This window comes from Falco cherrug, chromosome 9 (genome assembly GCF_023634085.1).
Source record: "Falco cherrug isolate bFalChe1 chromosome 9, bFalChe1.pri, whole genome shotgun sequence".
NCBI lineage: Eukaryota > Metazoa > Chordata > Aves > Falconiformes > Falconidae > Falco > Falco cherrug.
Genome location: NC_073705.1, coordinates 44,302,163 through 44,323,137, shown reverse-complemented (window position 1 = coordinate 44,323,137; position 20,975 = coordinate 44,302,163). Strand labels below are relative to the sequence as shown.

Below are 20,975 nucleotides of genomic sequence, written 5' to 3'. Positions count from 1 at the left end.
GTTTTTGCTCAGTATTCCCCGCGCCCCTGGAGCTGCCGGCTGCCGCCGAGGGGCCCTGCGCTCCCCCTGCGCCCGGCCCGCCGCCGGCCCACGGAACCCGGCCCCGCCGGCAGCCGCGGCCCAGCTCCGCCCCGAGGGTCTGGCGTCTGGCGTGTTCGGCTCGTCTCTACCCGGCTCAGAATTCACCCGACTTTCACCGACCTCAGAAACGAGCAGATCTTACTCAGAAGCAAGGAATTAGTAAGAATAGCTCCTTCTCATGTCAAAAGCCTTGCATCTCAGAACCAAAGCATTCACGTATATCAAATCAGACAGAATTTCATTCAGAAGGCCAGCCACTTCATAAACCCAAACGACAGGGACAACTTCGTTATGAATTCACGTGATTTTTCAGGCTATACCCGTGCAGCTGATTCAGGACACAACGACGCTACAATGTCTAAGTTTTCTGGTCAATTACACACACACACACAGAGAAATAACAATAAGCACTACAGTTACCCCACAGAACACACCAGCTGACCTTACAGAAACACAAACCATCTCTGTCTATTTTCCTTAAAAGATGATATTTCTGTAGCATGAAAAAAAAAAAAAAAGGCTGTTGCAATATGGAATAAGTATTTTGCTGTGAACAAAATAGCCAAGAATTTTACTATTCTGAATAAACTGAAATTACTAAAATACAATTATCCTACTAGATAACAAAGACTTGAAAAAAACAAGTTATCAATTATTCTAGTGATAGCACAGTGTAAGAAAAGAGAAAGAATAACTCTGAAAACATTTTTCCAGCACTAGTAATTCTATTCATTAAGCATACTACCAAATGTTATTCTACCAGAACAAAAAAACCACAACAAAAAAAACCCCAACAACAAAACCCCACCAAACCCTAAACTACCAAAAACCCCCAAACACACAACACCCACCCCCACCCCACCAAAAAAAAAAAAAAAAACCCAAAAAAACACACAACCAAAAAAACCCAACCAAACCAAAAAACAAACAACCCAAAAAAAGAGCCCTCAAGGTATCTCAAGAGGGTGCCAAGTCTTTAGGGCATCAGGGTGGCAACAAGGAACTCCCCCTGACATTCTCTTGTATCATTTCCATAGGAGGTAGTTTAAACTCTTTGTTGGCTTAACTAAATATGACACCACAAAGCACTCATAAGGGTGGCAATTCTTCTACAACTCTACCAGTAAGAGACCTTTGGCCAGTGTACACTGCATCTGTAGAATCACTCTTGTCCCTGTAAAAAACAGCAACAAAGGCTGCCAGAAACTTTCAACTGTCATCAAGTTTTGGGCCTAGATTTTTAAATATATTTAAGAAGTCAAAAACAGAAATGCAGAGCTGAGGCATCTTTAGATATAGGATCCTTCACTCACACAGTTTCTTCTGTATTGGTTCCCAACTAAAAAGCAGGAACAAGTTCTAAATGTTAAGAGATGTCGAACTGAAGCAGTGTTTTCATGCTGAACCTAGTAACGTCAAATACTGCTATGATGGGGGCTTAAATCTGGGAAAAAAACCCAACACACTAGGGTAGGCAGGATGATTAAAATAATCACCCTTATCAATATACTACTAATACATTTACAAAAAACAGCCACTATGAACATTTCTTAACCTTGGTTATTGCAGGTCAAGCATCAGAAGCACTAACAGCTGGCTAATTTACCCTTACATTCTAGGCAAAGTAAATACAGGGTTGGGTGTTTTAGGTTTTTTTATGCATCAGAACAAAAATCCTACTCAGATGCCTTTGTTACTTACATAATATGAGCACTATAAACATAAGTATTTTCATTTACTGCACATACTGACTTACAGTTACAAGACCTCTTGTTACTTTGTAAAGGCAAAACGCAGTCATTTTGCTTGTATGCATCATATAAAATAGGTTTTGTCTTTCACATTATGCAAAACTCCAAATCTTTTAAATATTTCCTCAAAGGAGCCTCTCTTCTCTGTTACTCATCTACTAAATTTATTTTTGGATCATTTATTTCCAATTTATAATTTGTATTGGATAACCAAAATTCAAAGTAGGGTCACAGTTTCTAACTGATGGGATTTTCTGTTTTACTCAGCATTTCTCTATTAACCTCAAGGCAACAGAAAATGCCCCAAATATTATAACAAATCATCAGTTATGTTTCTTGTAAAATATATATAAATGTATACATATATAAAATAACCCTTAGTCAGTTGGAATAAAATTTATTCAAATCGTTAGTTAGAAGTGGAAGAGCAAGTATGTTTACACATTAAAACCGAAGCTCAAAACACCATAACATGATTACCTGACAGCTATTAAACGGCTTGCAAAAACTTACTAGTGTCGATTCTCTTTCAGAAGGCCTATATAACAGTTCCACCCTTAGCATCCTCCCTGTACTTATACTTTGTTGTGTCTTTTTTTAACATAAACTTCCCCCTCACTCCCAGATTGTGTTTTGGTCTCAGGACCTATTATTGGGATATATCACACAAGCACTATATATAAAGAAAATTAAGACAGCCCTAAAAATACAAAGTAATCCCAAAGGCTTCAACAGGGGTCAAACCCATTGTGCTAAAAATAAAAGAACGTACACAAATTTTACTGAGACTTCTCTGCTAAAGCCCTGTTTTCCAAAAGAGCAGACAGAAAACATGACTGTGATGTTTTATGAGGACATTCGCAAATGCCTTTAGTATTTCAGTTCAGCACAAGTTTCATGCCAGCAAAGATTACAACCCATCACTGGAGGGGGGAACAACAACAAGAAAAAAACCACCAAACCAAACCCAACCAAAAAAACCAACAACCCTAAACTCACATCATCAGTGGAAATTAATTGTAACAAATGAAAAGTAGCATCAGGAAATATACCAACCTGCTTACAACAACTTTAATGTTTTCACAATCACAACCTTCTTTGAAAGCTAAAAAACACGTATCACAGAAAAACACATGGTGAAACAATTACTATGTGCAGAAAAGAAACAAAACTGATTACATAAAGTACTGTTAAAAAGGAGTACTGAAATGGATAACATCTTCTAACTTCTTTTAACTGTACTACTCCTAGGTGCACAAGCAATACAGAGCCTGACAGGCACCATTCTAAATGAACCACCCTTCTGAGCGGTTCATTTCATATGTGAACTATGATTGGGAACATTACTAACCATTCTAGCAAGTGCCACTTTGGATACCGATCTCTAACATAACTGTGCACTGCCAGTCCCACTGAGCTATAACTGAACTCTCTGCACCAAATAAAGCTATACCTATGTGTTATTGCTTTGAAGAGCAGAGAAACAATATTTTGAAAGATGTATGAAAATTATCATTTTAAAGTTATTTTAAGTATACTTCTAGAAACTTGCATTCTAAATTAAAATTAAAAACTCAACAGTATTGGCAAATTTGTTTGCATGAGGATAAAATATTTCCTAATATACTTTCCAAAAGCACAAGTTCTGCATGATAATGCTTTCTGCTGAAAAGAAAATCCAGTGCAAAGGAGCAGCATTCAGCAAATCCAGCATTTTCAAAAACAAGTGAATTTGCAACAACAGTTTATACAGAATCTGTTTTCTATTACAGTATAATGGGTTCAGTAGGTGGAGGAGTGTGGACTGCAGACATACTAATATATAAACATGTTGCTGCATCGGTACTCCTATGACCCTGTCAGACATTTCAACACTATATTTTTAGATTATTCTCTCATACCAACTGCACTGTTAAGATGGCATTTAATTCTGTTATGTCCATTGTCAAAAAGCTAGTTGTCTTCTTCAACTGCAGCAGTTCTTCGAAAAAAAACCATTTTAAAAGACGGAATTTAATTCTCTAACGTATTTTCCCATTCACAGCCATAAGCCAGCTTCGTGTAAGACAAAGGAGCATCCACATTTCCACTTGCTAGATGCTATGTCACTTTAAGCTCCTTTTGACCAACTCTGTAAAACTCCTTGGATTTGGGAATAGCATACACATTGTTATTTCTGTCCCTTAAGATATTATTGTGCCTTCCCTCTGTTCTACTAAAGCCTCGATTACATGAGGAAAACAGAAGAAAAAAAACTTTGTTGAATTGATACCTTCTGCCCTGGCAATGATGGCAAACACACACCTATGGTACTACTGGTTCTTACACCTCAAGTGATTCTTTTATCTCAAATTTTCCTCCTCTTTCAGGGGGCAGGGGAGAAGTCATCACACAGCAAGCTAATTGCACTAAGAGCAACAGACCTCAGAAGGCCTGGCTTCCTACAGATTTACGTCCTGTTTTGGTCTATATCTTTTCCCAACGTAACTGCCCCAGCTCTTTCCCTATATCCTGTATGATTTCATTCCCCCTGTCCTTGCAATATATCCATTTCCCCACTCACACGCATATTCCACATATAACCACAGTTTTCTCTCCTTTTCCCTCCCATGTCCTCTGGTGCCAAACGCCATGTCTCACTGGCTGGACAGTATGTGCATACTGACTTCCCCCTTATCAGGCATAACAAGTTTACTGAACACTTCTGATCATAATATCCTTCACCTCTGGGGACATTAAGACAGCTCAAGACCTTTGAAACCAAAACAGTGTGACATCCACTGCATAATCGTACTAGACATCTAATCTTCAAGCCTGTTGACACGTGCAGCTTGTCTCTGAAGGTTTAAGGAATCTGACAAAACCCAAAACCTTACGTACTATAGAGACAAAAACACTTAACAAAACTACTGAACAAAGGACACAACTGCAAAAGGAGAAGAGCAATGAGGAATGCAGGAATGGCAAAGTAAAGCTTCTGCTCAAGCCATTTTTGCTTTCTGGAGGGGGGATATACTCAATATACACTAAGAAGTTACACAGAATCACTATTATTCAAGCTTATGAGGAAAAAAAAAAAAGTATTCCAAAACAGGTAACAGTCCCAAATGGCTGCCTCACCCACAAGCACACTACAGTACAACTAAGCTGCATCTGGAAGGGACACTCTCGTTCTGTATGCCAACACTGGCACTTGGTCTGCCCCCACAACCACAAGCTTCACTTCTTGCCAGTCTAGCTATTATTTTTTTTTTTTTTAAAAAAAAAAAAAAGGCAATAGGCTTTCAGTCAAATTCCAACAGCGTCAGGAGTGCCAGCAAGTGCTGCTGTAAAGGAAAGGCAAGGACGCACAAGGGTGGCGTTAACAGGGAGTAGAACTGGCCCTTCGAGTGTACCCGCCTGCTTGGCTTGCTTATCTGTAGCACAGAACTGCCCTCTTCAGCTGCTACTTAAGTTATTCATCTAGCAGATTCTCATTGCAGACATCAATGGAAGTCTACCTGGCTGCACTGCTCCAGTCCTCAGGAAACTGTATTAGTGGTCCTTCCACACTAAGCAAAGAAAAAATACCTGAACAGAAAGTGTTCAAGATAAGGCAGACACTAAAACATGTTACTTCGTGTTTGACGGCAATATCATTAAACCAAACCCAAAAAATGTGTCAATGAAGGCAGCTAGAAGCCAGTCCCATAAAAAAAAAAAAATAAAAATTGTAGGCGTTACAGACACTACTGAAAGTAACAGCAGAGGAGCTGACGTGCCTGGGTGCATGTGGGTGTGATAAAAGGCATAACAATTAGCCTACTGCACTGTAGCAGATGTCTAGCTGAGCACTCTGTGACACCGCCTGCTATCAGACCAGTCAGGAAAGAAGGAAGAAGAGTCCTCCCTTGCTCCATTCAGAAGCCTGTGCAGTTCCTGACCTGCAACTGGACACAAGCGACTATGCTATTGCCACCCTTCACAGACACATCCTTCAACAGGTCTGTGTGATCACAAACCTGCACAGTACTTTCATCCCCAGCCACATATTCTGGTAGCGACTCTTCAACTGAAGTTTTCACTGTGAGGAAGGAAAGAGACACGATATTTTACTGTGCTTGTAACCTGCTACTCCCTTATGCCATGGGGAAAAACAACAACCACCCCCCAGTCAAAAACTACTCCCTATCAGTTTCTTAATTTCATTTAAGGCGTGATAGATAACCATCACCGTTTTGCTCTCCACTATTTCTCTTCCCAGCTCAAGAAGCCCAAGTCTATTTGTACTGCTGGGGGAAGAAAAACACCAAACCAGAACAAAAAAATTACCTTCTAGTTTTAATGAGATTGTTGAAATTGTGTTACTAGAACTATATAACATGCATGTCTATATATAATGAATGTGTACAGCTGCATAATCACATTTGTAAAAAACTGTAATTTCTCTATAGCACACTGCTTCAAAATTAAGCTTAAATTTAAGACTGTGCTAATTGTAAGAATGGAAGTGCCGTGCCTCCTGTCCCCTTACTCCACACATGGTATCACGGTGAGCTGGAAATACTGAAAAATGAAGGTTTTTGTACAGGGTTGTTTTTCAGCCAGATTAGCAAACAAATCCAACCTTCCACCTAGCCACAATTACACCAATACAAAAGTGACAGTGGAAACACACTGCCAAAAGGAAGAAGGGGAAGTTTTAAACACCATAAGCAGCTAGGTGCAATCTACAGTTGGAGCTTCACAGCAAAGAGCTGCTTGGAAAACTATCCAAAAACCTCCCCAGGTGTTAATACCTTATTTAGAGCCTATTACTGTTTTACCACAGTCCAAATTAAATTACATTGCACTTACAGTACCTCATCTGATATTTTATCATCCAGGCATTCAGTACGGCTACAGCCACTTTACAACACCTGTATCAGCTACAAGTTTCACCACCTCACCACCTACCCCCTTTCCACACTACTTCCAAACACACAGAACAGAACTGGCCCTGTCACTTGCTTCCAGCGAGGCTGTTGGCACCTCTCTGCCACAGGGGTACCCGCCGATTACCTCCCAGGTGTCCAGAACTGGCTAGGGCCTTCCAGCCACGTCTCACCAGAGCCGAGCCGAAGGGCATCATCATCTTCCTCAGCCTGCCCACAACACTCTCCCTAATGCAGCCCAGGAGGCTGCTGGCCACCTTTGCCACAAAGGCGTGTTTGCTGGCTCATGTTCAATTTGTCGTCCAGTATGACCCGCAGGTCCTTTTCTGCAAAGCTGCTTTCCAGTCAGTCTCCAGTCTCTACCAGTACATGGAGCTATTCCTCCCCTGGTACAGGGCTTTGCGTTTCCATTTGTTGAGCTTCATGAGGTTCCTCTCTGCCCACTTCTCCCATCCATCCAGGTCCCTCTGAGCAGCTGCACAACCACCCAGCCTATCAAACATTCCTTCCAGTTCTGTATGGCCTATAAACTTGCTTAGGGGGTGCTCTGTCCCATCATCCAGGTCATTTATGAAGATACCACACCATACTGGAACCCAGCATAGACCCTTTGGGGGCACTGCTAGTGACTGGTCTCCAGCTGGACTTCACGCTGCTGATCAGCACTCTTTGAACTTGGTAGCTCACCCAATTTTCAGTCTATCTCACTGTCCATTTGTCTAGTCTGTACTTCCATCAGTTTGTTGACAAGGATGTTACAAGAGGCAGTGTCTAAAGCCTTACAGAAGTCAAGACAAACAATATCCACTGCTCTCCACTCAACTCACTGAGCTAGTAATTTCATTGCAGAAGACTATCAGACACCAGCCAACATCACCCATGCTGACCTGCTGCTAATCCTGACCCGTATGCTCTCAACTGACGCCTCGTCCACCCAGAAGGCAGAGCTCCACGAGTTCCCATGGCGCTCTCAGAAAAACAACACACAACACCCTGCACCCGTTGCCATCCCAGCCTGTCCTTTCTGGAGAGCCTATACCAGTCCTCACAGCACTCTGTCAGCTGTCCCATCACATCTCTGATCTCAACAAGATTGCAGCCATGCGACCGCACGCAGACCTCCAATTACTCCTGTTTGTGCTCAGTCTTTTCCACAACGTGTGGCAGAGTGAAATCCAAATAAACAGAGTATTAAACTTAGTCTGTGAGTACGGAAATTCTGTATTAGCTACACTTCAATAGCCTAAAATCTCATTTCACACTATGACAAAGTCACAGGCACTGAGGGAAAAATCAGTGGTGACAATGGAATGGTAACTACTTGCAGAAAGGAAACGTATGGCTAGATACAGGAAGAGGTGCTAGACAGTTACATACAGAGAAAAGGAGATACACAGTTCTGTCACTAACTACCCCCAGGCAAAGGGTGAGACCTACCTCTGCCCACCTTGCCCTCCCTGCCACACTCCAGGGCTCACACCCAGCAAAGCTTTCTCACTATGCCCCTTCTCCTCTGCCCACGCTCCCTGTTGCCCGAGCCCACCCACAGTCCTGCTCCAAGCCCCATTTCAGCTCTTTCAAATCCTCATGAGACCCTATGATCTGTATTTGCAGCACACCCACAGCTGCTCTTCTTATTCAAATTAACCTGAAGGAGAACTATTTTACCATCAGTTGTTCCAAGTACACATAGTAAAAAATATTTTCCTGTAAACACTTCTTCCAAAAACAGATACACTTTGAAAACAATATTCAACATTTCTGAAATCCACAGCATTTATCTTACATAACTTTAAAATCTTGGCTAAAATTCTTTGAAGCAAGGGTCACACTTGGTATCTTTTTTACAGATAAAATCTTTAAAAATCAACATAGGCTCTTACACCAACTAGATCACCCTTTACATCAGCACTCAAACCAAGCCTGCTCAAAGACTTGCTCTAACACATGTAAATCTCAGTACCAACAGGTAACTGATCCCCAACATTGTCAAAACAGTACAAAGAAATAAAAAAGGACACAAAAGAAAATGTAAGATTACACATTTTTATAACTTGCTTAATAGCTTACAGAGACCTTTTCTAACTAAAATGCTTTAACATTTTAAGATACTGCATAGAAACATGCTGTGGATATATACCTAAACTTATTTAATGTGCACCGCTGCTTCAGCTAGCTCCTGGTTATTAGGATGTAGGTAGAAGCTTCCACAGAGCAGTGTAATCCCACAGTTGTCTGCTACAGACTGTCTTGTGCTTTCCTCTGGAGCAATACCACTGGCCGTTGTTGAGAGCAAAACACTCGAGACAGGTTTCTTAATTTGTAACGTTCTTTTCTCACTAGTGCACTCATTTAATATATTTGTATTCAGTTATTTTTCCCATAACCAACCTCACCTCTGAAATTAAGTCACCAAAAATTAAAAGATACTCAAAAAGAACCACCAAGAAAGAAAATCACAGAATTTCATTGCAGCAAACAACCTTAAACACTACAGATGCTTAAGGATAAAGAAGGAAATCCTTACACCAGCTCACCAGCGCTTCCCTCCACCTCTATTCTCTCTACAACCTTAGGTTCCTAAGACTATTAACCAAAAGTATTTCAGAGAGATACAAATATTATACAACAGCATTTTAAACTTCGAGAAAAATTGACTAATGCCATTTCTGCAGCAGAACCTCCGGCTAAGGAATGCACAGCTGCTGAGCAGATGTATAATTTCAGCATTTAGATTCCATTATTTCAAGGGTGATTTTTTTTTTTAGTAGATGTTTTCAGATTTTCTATTTCCATCTGGTTTTTGACCTCCCTCAGTTTAGTCCCCTCCTTTCTGTTTTAGTTCATTATGCCAAAATAATTTTCTAAATTAGAAACATCTCTGCATTTAAAAACTTGTGAATTTGAAGAGAGGTGGGGGGAATGAAGCAGGGCCAGGGGCGGAACAAAAACAGACAGTTCAACAGAGGCTTGGGTTTGAATAAAAACTGTCCTGTCTGGGTTGGGTTTTGTTTCGCAGTTCCTGGTTTAACCCAAATTGGCGAGTCTCTAACTGCATTCCTTCCATGAAATTTTAAGAGCAGGAAACTGAAGAATATCAGCTATATGGGAACGTGCCTACACTTCACCAGAACCCTCTGCCCTAACTTCTGATTAGGACAATGTTCCAGGTTTAGATTCTTTCTTTTTAGAGTTGCATTAATTATAGTTGTAAGCTAAAAATAAAAAATAACAACTCACCATGTACAAAAAGAACACAAAACTTATAAAGATTAGTGTAAACTAGCATCAGTGGTTGTCAACTTAAATCAGTAAAGAATCGTTAACGCAAAAGTATTAAAAAAAAATTAAATGGAGCTAGCAGTGTTCAAAATAATTTCCATTCATCTAACCAAAGCAGAAGACTGGGGCATACAATATCGTCTGAAACTCTGGTCCACACTGTGAGGTTTAAAGAAGAATTATCACTAGTAGGATCACTGGTTCAGCTCAGCAAATACAACAAATTGGCTGCAAATCCTACAGAATTTTTATTTTAATTTTAAACTCACAGTAACAATTTCCCTGGGTGACGTAGGGCACAATCTTTAATCCTAATGAATGGCATACACTTCAGAATACTCCTACAGAAAGTTTTGTGTAGGATATTTTCACAAAAAAAAAAAAAGATTAAATGGTTGCAAACTAGTAAATCTAGCAGATAAAATTAGAAAAATACATCAATACATAAAAACAAAAAAAAAAGCACTTTTTCATTCTGTGTGATTTATTGTTTCCTTTGTCTCCAAGAGTGCAGACATTCAAAACAAGTTTTAAAAAAAATACTTTAAAGCAATACAAATAAATATCCTACTAAAACTTCCCATATCCTCTATCATCAGTGACATTTCTGCTCAATGTGGTACACTCAGTACCACTACTGTATTTTGATTATTGCTAAAAACCCTTCAATAATCTGAACCAAACATGTCTGTGTTTTGGGCATTGAGTCTAAGAAGAATGCCTGCACCTCATTAGCTGGCAGTGCCTTCCTGTGCCCTGTGTCCCAATCCCTTCTTGTAATTAACTCTCAGTCGTCCAAACCAGTGTCTGATAACTGCACAGCCTGTCCCTCAGACAGCACAGAGAAGGGTACAGGAAGGTTTCTGAAACCTTCTCCAAGGCATTCCGTAAAAGATTAGTCTCTCTTCCACAAAGGCAGGTGGGCAGCAAGGAAAAGCATGTTCTACACAGATTTCTGGTTTTCTCATTCACGTTTACAGTCACTGAGGTTCACTCTGTCCTCTTCTGATAAGCCACTCTTGTCATACTAGTCTCCAGGTTCTTTCATTCTCAAGCACAGGGGACAAGGGGATGACACAATATTTCCTGTTTCCAGCATCTGTTCTTCCTTCTGAAGAATTCCTCACAGCTTACCTCTTCATGCTTCCTTTTCAAACCCTTTATACCCCCTGCACAACAACATGGGACAGTGCCTATGCCTCTGCATCACCACTGCACCGTGAATTGCCAACTGAACAAGTAACAGGGAAAAGAACAAATTATTTAGAAAATTTTGTCTGAGCTTATGTGCCACATCTATATCCCTGAAATTCTGACTCTGAGCACATAATATACTCACTTGCACAATAAACCTTTCATAAGCAGGATATTAATTCTCTGCAGAAGTGAAATCTGTGATGGCTTCGGTCCTCCAGAAGCCATTTGGGCTCTGCCCACTGATTTCCAGTCAGGTTTGGGATCAAGCTCTCACGGAGGAAGTGCAAAGGCCTATGAATGTTTTCAAGTTTTTCTCAAATCACGAAAAGGTTGTTAATAATTAACACTATAAAGACAAGAGAAAAGCAAATTTAGACCATTTCAACAGCTGCAGCAGTGAACAGGAAATTGCTTCCATGAACCAGGTCTGTGTCCTGGTATGTATCTTCTGAGACTTCCTTTGATATTTTTCCAACTTATCCCTGCTCTACCTGCTTGTATTTTTATTGGCCAAAACGTGGCAAGATTGACGGTTGTCTCTTTACGATAGTGAACTGAGGGAATACAGACACAAAGAATTGCTAGTTGCTTCCTCATTTTATGCTAATGAAGTTGACTGAAGCCATCCAGTAAAGCATCTGAGGAGACACTGAGAAAATTCAACTGACTTTGTAAGTTTTTGTAAAAAGCATTGCTGCTGCTATAACATGCTGCAAATTAAGCTACAGTGCTGCAGAGCTGAGGTAGTAACACTGATTTTTTTCCCCCCTTTTAACTCACAGCCAACACATCAGATACTAAAATTACATTTAAATGTACTATATTTTCCTCTGTATTTCGGGAAAGTCTATTCTGGGGAAAAAATAAGCATCAGACCTGCAGCATTTGGCTGAATGCTAGGCACCCTATCAACTACTACTTCACAGATTTTGTCTTCTCAGAACCTTTTAAAGAAAGTTCGTAACTTTCATGTTACTCAGAATATTGCCCCCCCCGCCCCCCCTCCAGCCCCCAGTGAACACAACCACTGGTGAATTCGGCACAGGTAGCAGACTCTGCTGGTGACTTGCAGGACAAGCTCCATCAAGCCAATCCTGTTCACTGTAACAACAGATGTCACTGCAGAAATTCTGAGGTGGTAACACACTGAACCTTAAATAAGGCTTTGCTGTGCTGCTTCTTCCATCATGCATACACAATCTATAAATATATCATAATGATGAACTACAGTTTATTTTCCTACTTTAACACTTATTTTGAATTTCATTAACCACACCATCATAAAACAGCAAACCTAACTGAAACACACTGAATTCAAATGAAATGAGAAGGCAACTAGTAGACACCCATGAGAAAAATGGCAAGAAATAAAGCTATGTGGATTATAAATCTGAACCTGAATGTCTGTGTTTTTCACACCATTTATGTACTGCAGATGCAGTGGGGTCATAACCAGAAACTCATGCATCTGATCACTACCACAACATGAATGACGCTCTTTATCTTCTGACTATATCAAATATATGACAACCTAAAATACTTCAGTGTCATACACCTACTATAATGAATTTCAAAATATATATTGAAGATATATTGACGACCAGTAGAGTAATTGCTTTGTTTTGCTTTTGGGGGAGCATGGGCATAAAATACACCTAATACAACCTGCAAACATACCCGCTGAGGTGCTAGGAAGCCAATTCACAACAAAGATGGTTCTGGCAATTTGGTAGCTCGTCCCCTAGTAGATTGCCTCATCAACGGTGGGGCGGCTATTTGTTTGTATCAAACTAAACCTCTTGAGGATTCCATACCCAGAGCACTAAGTACTGAGCAGATATTTCTGGACTGAATCCCTCACAAAATGGCTATTTTATATATTTTCTCAATAAAAAGCATTCAGAATGCTAAAATGATGTTTTCTGTGCAATGAAGACAAATGAGGTGACTATTTCAATTTTTTGCCCAATTTCAAGGATCACCTTTTCCAGTCTCAATATTATTTTTAAAGGACACAACAGCATGCTAGATTTTACATTTGTTTTCAGTTTTAAACATTTTTCAGAATAAGTAAAGCTACTTTATGTCTGCGAATATCAAACGCTCAAGAGACTTCACAGCAACTTTTAAGGAATTGCAAGAAAACCAGGCAGAAATTCCCTGCTTTCCCTTTAAAGCACTACCCATTGCGGAGGGGGCAAGGCGACTGGGGACTATCAGCATGAGTGCGATGGGGCAACTGCAGAGACTTCTGCAGATCTTGTCCAAGAAAGGAAAAAGTGGAATCACCAAATCATCAGCAGTGAAAGGAAAAGTTTGCTGTCAGGCCACGGAGCACATGCACTCTGTGCCCGCCCCCAAATCCTGCATTTGGGGAATATCAGCAAGTGAAACAAGGCTCCAAGTACTCTGTCTGTGCCCATATAAAACAACTCTGACATGACGTATCTTTAAATTACTGAGTTCCTTCTGTCATTTATTTACAGATGATAGTAAGGTAAGTGAAGAAAACCCCAGGCACCAAAAACATGCCCAGGTTTACTGAGCAACCAAGACATACCAGACACTTTACTAGATATCTAGATAGAAAGGACAGGTCTTCAACTGATGCTTGATAAGGGAGAAACACACATTTGTAACACATTCCCTGTCACATACTGTCTGGTCTCATTCATCCATCTATACTTTTCAGCAATTAACTAAGGAAGTTACTACAGTTCCATGTGTCACAGCTTTACCTGCTCTTGGAGAGAGATGCTGTCTTCTTCACAAGTTATCAGCCACGACAATGAACAAAAAAGAACAGGAAGGCTGTTTTTTTCCTTTGGTTTGTTTGCTTTTAAGGGCTTTGGAAAAGGTGGGTTCCTTTCACTTGGAAAGCCTGGTCATACCAAAATTAGCGAAAGCACCAGTACTTGTTCTTTGATTGCTTCTGTGAAGGGTATGTACTCAGATGCTCTTATCTACACTTTCATGCCCCACTATGCCATGGGAAAACAGTAGAGTTCCTAGTTACACTGACTGACACACAATTTAAAAGAGATTTGATTAATTCAGAGTTACTTATTATCAGTATTTTCAAAACACTTTTTTCTCTTAAAATATTTAGGGACATGGTTTTATGGTGGACCTGGCAGCAACAGGTTAACGCTTGGACCCACTATCTTAAAGGTCTTTTCCAACTTAAACGGTTCTATGATTCTATGACTATAGCCTGCACCAATTTCTCACTATAAAAATACAGTTTAGTGAATATTTAGCAAGTCCTTCCCTACTTTTTTTAATATTACACAGCCACAGAATCTGTATACTGCTTCTTAGAGAACAAACAAAATGTTACGATAATCCCTAATTTTAAAACCAATGGAAAAAAAAAATTTAAAAAATCAATTTATCCATCAATTGCTTGCCTTTCAAGACTCTGGGAAATAGACAAATTATCTATTGCTTCTTCAAAATCCTCTTCTCTTTGCAATGCAATAATCCATGACATTTCATACAACAGTAATGCTCATCTATGGCAAACACATGTCCATTCTGAGCGAAGTCAGGAGGCCGATTACTACACATCTGAACAAGCATCACATTCAATCCCAGATGCGATCAAAACTTTGTTAGCCCTGACCTGGAGTAGTACAATAAACACATCAACTACTACAAAAGAACAAAGTTAATTACTTTGGTTACACCACTTACACTTGAGATCTCGAATTCCTGAATGTTGGTATCAAGAAAAAGCACATAGACCATTTACACACTCTACAATACTCACCAATTTGTGTGCTTTGTTATGAAAATTTAATTCTCACTGCAAAGTTCTTGCAGTGTCAAAACCACTAAGATTTGGGTCCCATATGCTGACTTTAAGAAATTCTACACTCTAGCTGCTTACTGTTTCAGTGAACATGATTTGATCACCAAATTTCAAATAACATGCTATTTTAGGCTTGCAATTTACCAAAGGCTTTCTGTTCTAATTTGAACCGGGGCTGGACCAGATAACATCCAGAGGTCCCTTTCAAAACTACTTCACAATTAAAAAAAAAAAAAACCAACAAAACAACATAAACAAACAAAACAACCAACAACCAGAAAAAACAACCGCCAGATCCAGCCATATATATTCATTGTCCATGGAACAAAGCAGCCAGCAGGACATACTAAGGACTGGCAGCTGAATCTTGCAGCTGTGCAGGAAGATCCTCCACAAAATTTCAGACTAGAACTCAAAAGCCTACCAGGCTGCATGTCTCCATATAAATAGATATAAAATATACACACACTCACATAATAAAGGAAACGTGGTGAATAATCTAAGAAAAAGGCACAAATGTACAAGAACAAAGAGCACATACATTGCCAGCAAGAATTTTATCCAGACTGCTCCAAATGCTGCAATATGGGCTATTTCTGGCTATATACGGGATAAAGTATCCGACTACAAATTGCTCTCATGTTAACTTTTTTTATTCCAGGACTAGGTTCTACTACAAACCAACCAGCTTTCTGAATCCAGCAGAGCCTTCCTCGTCTAGCAAAGAAGCTTCTCTATTCCTACAGATAACAGTCCCGAGTATCAATCCTTAGGACACTAACTTGGTAAAGAACTAAAAAGTTACCTGTCCACGGAGAACAAAAAATGTAAATTAGAACCGCCATCAGTTTTCACGGGGGAGAACGATCATACGACTTCGACACAAAGTTAAGAGGCAACTGCTGAATGGAAAAACCACAACTTACTACCATTCCCTGCTGCTGAATTCAGTCTTAATTTTAGAAAAACAAAACCGAAAAAAAAACCCAACAAAGGGTTGACTGAAGGGTGGTAAAGAGCCATTCACGTCTTTAAACCCTCTTCAACAGATTTTGTAACCAGTTATGAAAACATCGTACTTAATCGGTAGTCAACAGCGCAACCTTTTACTCCTAAGGTACGTGCGATGCTCTGGGCTTATTTTTTGGTCCGACAGTTTTTCCTTCGGATGGCCGAACGGGAGGAGATTTGGAAAGCCGGCGCACAGCTTTGTTTCAGGCTCGCACAAAAGGCAGACGAAGCACCTTCTCCCTCGCACCCTTCCCACGACGGCGCTGCCGCTCGCTCGGGCTGGGGCTGCCGGGCACCGAGCCCGGGATTACAACACCAGGGGCGCACAGGCGGGGGCAGGGAGCGCAGGGCGAGGGAACGCACCGCGGGCCGCTCGGGCCCGGCCCCGCCAGCGCCGCGCCGGCGGCCCCCCGGCCCACGCAGGAAACCGCCGGCCCCGAGCAGCCCCTGCGCCGGCGCGGCGGCCTCCCGGCCTCCCGCCAGCCGCGGACCGACCCCCGCCAGCGGCGCCGGGCCGGGCAGCGGCGGGGCAGCGCCCCCAGCGCCGCGGCGGAGCAGGGCGCCGCGCTGGGCGCTCGCGGGCCCCCTGAGGAGAAAGGCCGGGGCGGGAGAACCGTCGCCAGACGGGGAGGCCGCGGCGGGAGGCCGCGTTCGACGGCGCTGTGGCCCGGGGCCGGGCCGCGCAGAGCGCGCCCGGGGGGCGGGAGAGGGCGCAGACCCCGCCGGGGAGAGCCGCCCGACGGCGGGCACAGACAGCGCCCCGCGCCCCCCGGCCGGCAGCGAGAGGGGTGCGGCGGCGGAGCGCGGTGCTGCCCGGGGCGCCCCGACGCTCCTCAGCCGCACGCGCGCGCGCACGCACGGCCGGGGCCTCCGCGGCCCGGCCCGGCACTCACCGGCGGTGGGGGCTCCTCATCCTCCGCGGCGGGAGGGAAGGCGAAGGGGGAGAGGGCCCGCTCCCCGCCGCGCTCCGCAAGCCGTTCCCGGGGCCCCGACGGCTCCGGTGAGACGGGGGCGAAGGCGGGTGCGTGTCGGGCGAGGGAGGGCGAGGGCGGGACGGCGCGGCCCGGGCTCGGCGCAGGCTCCGTCCCGGCAGGCGCTCCCGGCGCGGCGCGGCCCGGCCCTGCGGCGCGCGGGCGGGGCGGGAAGGAGCCGGATTCCAATCACTGCAGCCGGCGGCTCCGGCCGCGCGCACGGCGGGGGCTGAGGGGAGGCGGGAACGCGCGCAGGAGCAGCAGCAGGAGCAGCAGCAGCAGCCGCGGCCGCCGGCGGGCGTCCTGGCGCGGCGGCACCTCGGGGGTGCCGGGCGCGCGCCTTCCCCGCGCGGCGGGGAGCGCGCGGCAGCCGTTGGCGCGGGGCAGCGCCGCCCCTCAGAGCGGCCGGGCGGGGGCCGCGTCCCGGGCCCGGCGGCGCCGCCCGCCTCCTCCCGCCCTTCCATCAACACGTGCCGTGGGCGGGAGAGGCTGGCGGCGCATCCCGGGAAAGAGTTGGCCGGGAGGAACTAGCCGGGCCTGCTTTTCCTCCCCCGTAGGCCCTCCTGGGGCGGGAGCGCAGGCCGCAGCCAGCCGCCGCCTGAGCGAGCTTGTCGCTAGGCTCCGTGCCCCGCGCGGGCGGCCGCCCCCAGCCCCGGCACCGAGGCGGCGCCTTACCCGCCGCCCAGAAGGGCTTTCCCGCTGAGGAGGGTGGGGGAGCACCTCTAGGGAAGGCCGGGAAGGTGTGAGGACAAGCAGTGGCCAAGCAGGTGTCACGGAGGGACTGCTGGCCGAGCAGAGGGCTCGGGATGAGGAGGAGCAGCTCAGCTGGATATGGCTGCGGGGCCGGGGAGCTCCATCCACATGCTGGTGGGTCGGCGCCATGGAAAATGGACAAGCTGCCAGGATTCACAGAGTAGGTGGGGTGGAGGATTACCGTGGCAGTTTTGATGTGAATTAAAGGGGGCCAGTGTGCCAGCTGGGGTGGGCAACGAACAGGCAGTGGTTGCGGCAGCACAAGGGAAAAAAATGACGGCCTCAAACGGGCCTTTAGTTTTGTGGAAAAATCGTTCTGAAAAGGTTGACGTTGCAGTGCCGTGTGAGGGGTAGAGTTCCATTGTGAACGACAGAATTGGGTTTGTTTGCTTTTTTCCATTTCCTGTATCTCTAAATAAATAAACCCAGTTAGTTAGATTGGAATATGTAATAACTTGTGCTTGCTTGATAAGTTTCCTGAAGGCCATGATTTGCATTGCGTTTCCAAGCTCCTCATCATTAGGACAAATTAGCAAAGTAGTAATTTGTCTGTCTGTCTTCAAGTGAGGTCTCCCAGCAGCAGTGCAGAATGAGCTTTAATGACAGCGTGCCATGCGACAAGAGGACCACACAGTTCCCACCTGGGCTGCTGTTTCAATCCTTTGCTGAGCAAAGTGGCAGCAGTTGTGTTGTTGAGGTGGTCTTGCCTCTCCCTGTCATGTGGTTACTTCGTGTCAAGAACTTTGTACACAAAGCCAACTAAAGGGGAAAATGAAGATTGCATGGATCATGCAAACCTACTCGGTTTCCCTTTGCTGCAGCCCAAAACACCCTTTAGGCCTTCAGGACACACCAGCAATTGCTAGTGTCAAGGTGCCTGCCCAGATAAACTGTTTCTAGAGAATAACCAGTTGGGAAGCAATCTCACTTATCGGTGCCAAATAGCCACATGCGCATATATTGTGGGAAACACAGGCTTGCTTATTTTGTTGCCCACAGCCTTGCTCCATTTTTGTGTGCTAGTATCAGATAGGACTTGTAAATGCTGTGTACTCCACTCCAGAGTTGTCACCTCTGAATGTAAGATGAGAGCGTGGGCTCTGCAGTATCATTCACATGCATTATACCTGCGGATCATTAGACGAGTACTTAGCTTGCCTACTATCCTATATAGCAAAACAAAAAAGGGAGTAGAATTTCAAACCTATCGACTTCACAGACTCCTTTAAAATGTAGGCAGTTAAAGGCACACCTAGTGAGTGTAGGTGGCCAGATACTATGGTGATAGGCATTTAAAAATACAGGTCTTGTCTTACTAGACTTCTAGAAAATTTTTTCCGATGACCATCATCCAGAAAAATCTGTCAGTGTCCAAAACAAAGACAGCCTGCAAGAAAGACAAAATCACAGCTTTCATGCCAAGCAATACAGAACTTGTATGCTTATGTTTATAATTTCAAAGGAAAATATGAGTCTGCTGTTCTTCCACACTGTCTACTATCAGATTATAGCAACAGAATAGACACTCAATATGGAAGAAGAATGCAACATGCGTGTCTGTGCTCCCAACCAGAACCAAAGCTGTTAGCGCTAGCATCTCTTTAAGTAATAATCTGTGTGGTAATACAGTCGTGCTTTTCAGATGTTGGATATTGATTTAAATCCAGTATGCATTAATTTAGCAAAAGCCACTAGCCTTGAAATTTATTTGATCCCTTGTGTGAAATGGATCAACTGTTTTCATCCAATTCCAGGTCAGTAAATTTGCACATCACAGAAACAGCCATCTCAGCTTGTACTTTTCAAGGCACTCAGGCACTGAAGATACCACAAGAAATAGTCCGTGTCAGATCAGAAATAAGTATTGCTGATGATGAACTTTGCGTTACCATGGCCAATATGCCTATTCTCTGCATAAACGAGCACTGTGTAAATACTCAGCTTAATCAAAGAATAAAGTCAGTAAAAGCAAACTACATTATAATTATACTCGGGCTGCAGGAGACAGAAGTGTATCGTCATCTAAAGTGAAGAATCATAACAACCTTAAAAACTATTTAGATTGAGATGGATGTCTGATGAAACATCACAGGGAAAGTACTGGTGTCTTTCAAAACTGTGCAGTACTTACAATATGTTTCCAGTTTCATACAGGGATAAACTGTCATTTTTGACACATAGGATTTATAACAAAAGTATGAAACCAGTGTGAGTAGATTAAAATTCCTTATTTACAATCATACAGCAGTCTCTCTGTGAGAAGAGGATTGTTGACCAATCCTGGCATGCGAGATGTTCGACCTGATGATGGAAGAGTTTTCTTTATGCACCACCTGAAGAATCAATGTATTTCCTGAAATGAAAGTAACTGTGGAAACTGAAGCTAAGATTTTTGTAAAGTAAACCACGAAGAATCAAATCTGACTTGTTTTGCTTTGTTTACCTGGCAGGATAGGTAAACATACCTATTTAAACCAGAAGATGAACGCTTCAGGTGACAGGCACTCAGAAAGACATAGGGTACCGGTGAGCTAGTTATCAGTAACAGACATCTCACCTGGTGAAGATTTTAGGAATATGCAAAACCTCAGACACATCAGGTTTTAATAACATGAAGTATTTATTTTGTTAATTGACCAACACTCAAAGATGCTGTAGTCTAAAAATCTGAAAATAAACATACGTTCATTTGACATTTGGCCAGGATAGGATGTGGAACCCTAACATGAAATACAGAAGAAGCAGATCAAGACTGACTGTCGTGTTGAAGAGAGCTGTATTTAAAAAAAAAAAAAAAAATCATGAATTGGATGGTCTTCCAGCTGCTTGCTTTGTCATTTCCTCTCCAGGAATTTCTTATTAGTTCTTGGAATCACTTGGGAACTGCAAGTCTTAAATATCAAAAGATCTATAAGAACAAAAAAGTACATACAGGGAGAAGGTCATCCATGTGATAGAACTTTTATCTTTGTAGATCCTTCTTCCCTTCAGTTTCTGGAATTCATGTCTTAAATCTGTGGTTCAAATACATTTTTGAAAACTGTTTGCAATTAGATGAGTAGTTCTCTGTTACTGTTACCAAAATAAATACTCCATGTTACATATTAAAAGAATATTGCCCTTCAGCCAGGGACACAATTTTTTTCACTTAAAATGACGTGAATTTGGCTTTGTCTTTTCTCAGAATTATTTTACTTGAAAG

The 20,975-nt window shown here is 43.1% G+C and overlaps 1 protein-coding gene and 1 long non-coding RNA gene across 6 annotated transcripts in view; one reads left to right on the top strand and one right to left on the bottom strand.

The window, feature by feature from the left end:
- The window catches only part of BMPR1A (bone morphogenetic protein receptor type 1A), an 87,118-nt gene extending 69,997 nt beyond the window's left edge, over positions 1-17,121 (bottom strand). For 3 of the 4 annotated variants that reach the window (XM_055721485.1, XM_055721484.1, XM_055721486.1), the window contains exon 1: positions 16,943-17,121. The gene's annotated coding sequence lies outside the window, so the exon portion shown is untranslated. Of the gene's footprint in view, positions 1-16,117; positions 16,292-16,942 lie in introns of those variants that run through there. The other variant, XM_027817189.2, reaches the window with a different exon arrangement.
- Positions 17,122-17,305: 184 nt separating this feature from the next.
- Positions 17,306-20,975, top strand: part of LOC114018180 (uncharacterized) — a 59,027-nt gene continuing 55,357 nt past the window's right edge. For both annotated transcript variants that reach the window (XR_008734034.1, XR_003563610.2), the window contains exon 1: positions 17,306-17,933. This is a non-coding gene — a long non-coding RNA (uncharacterized LOC114018180). The remainder of the gene's footprint in view (positions 17,934-20,975) is intronic.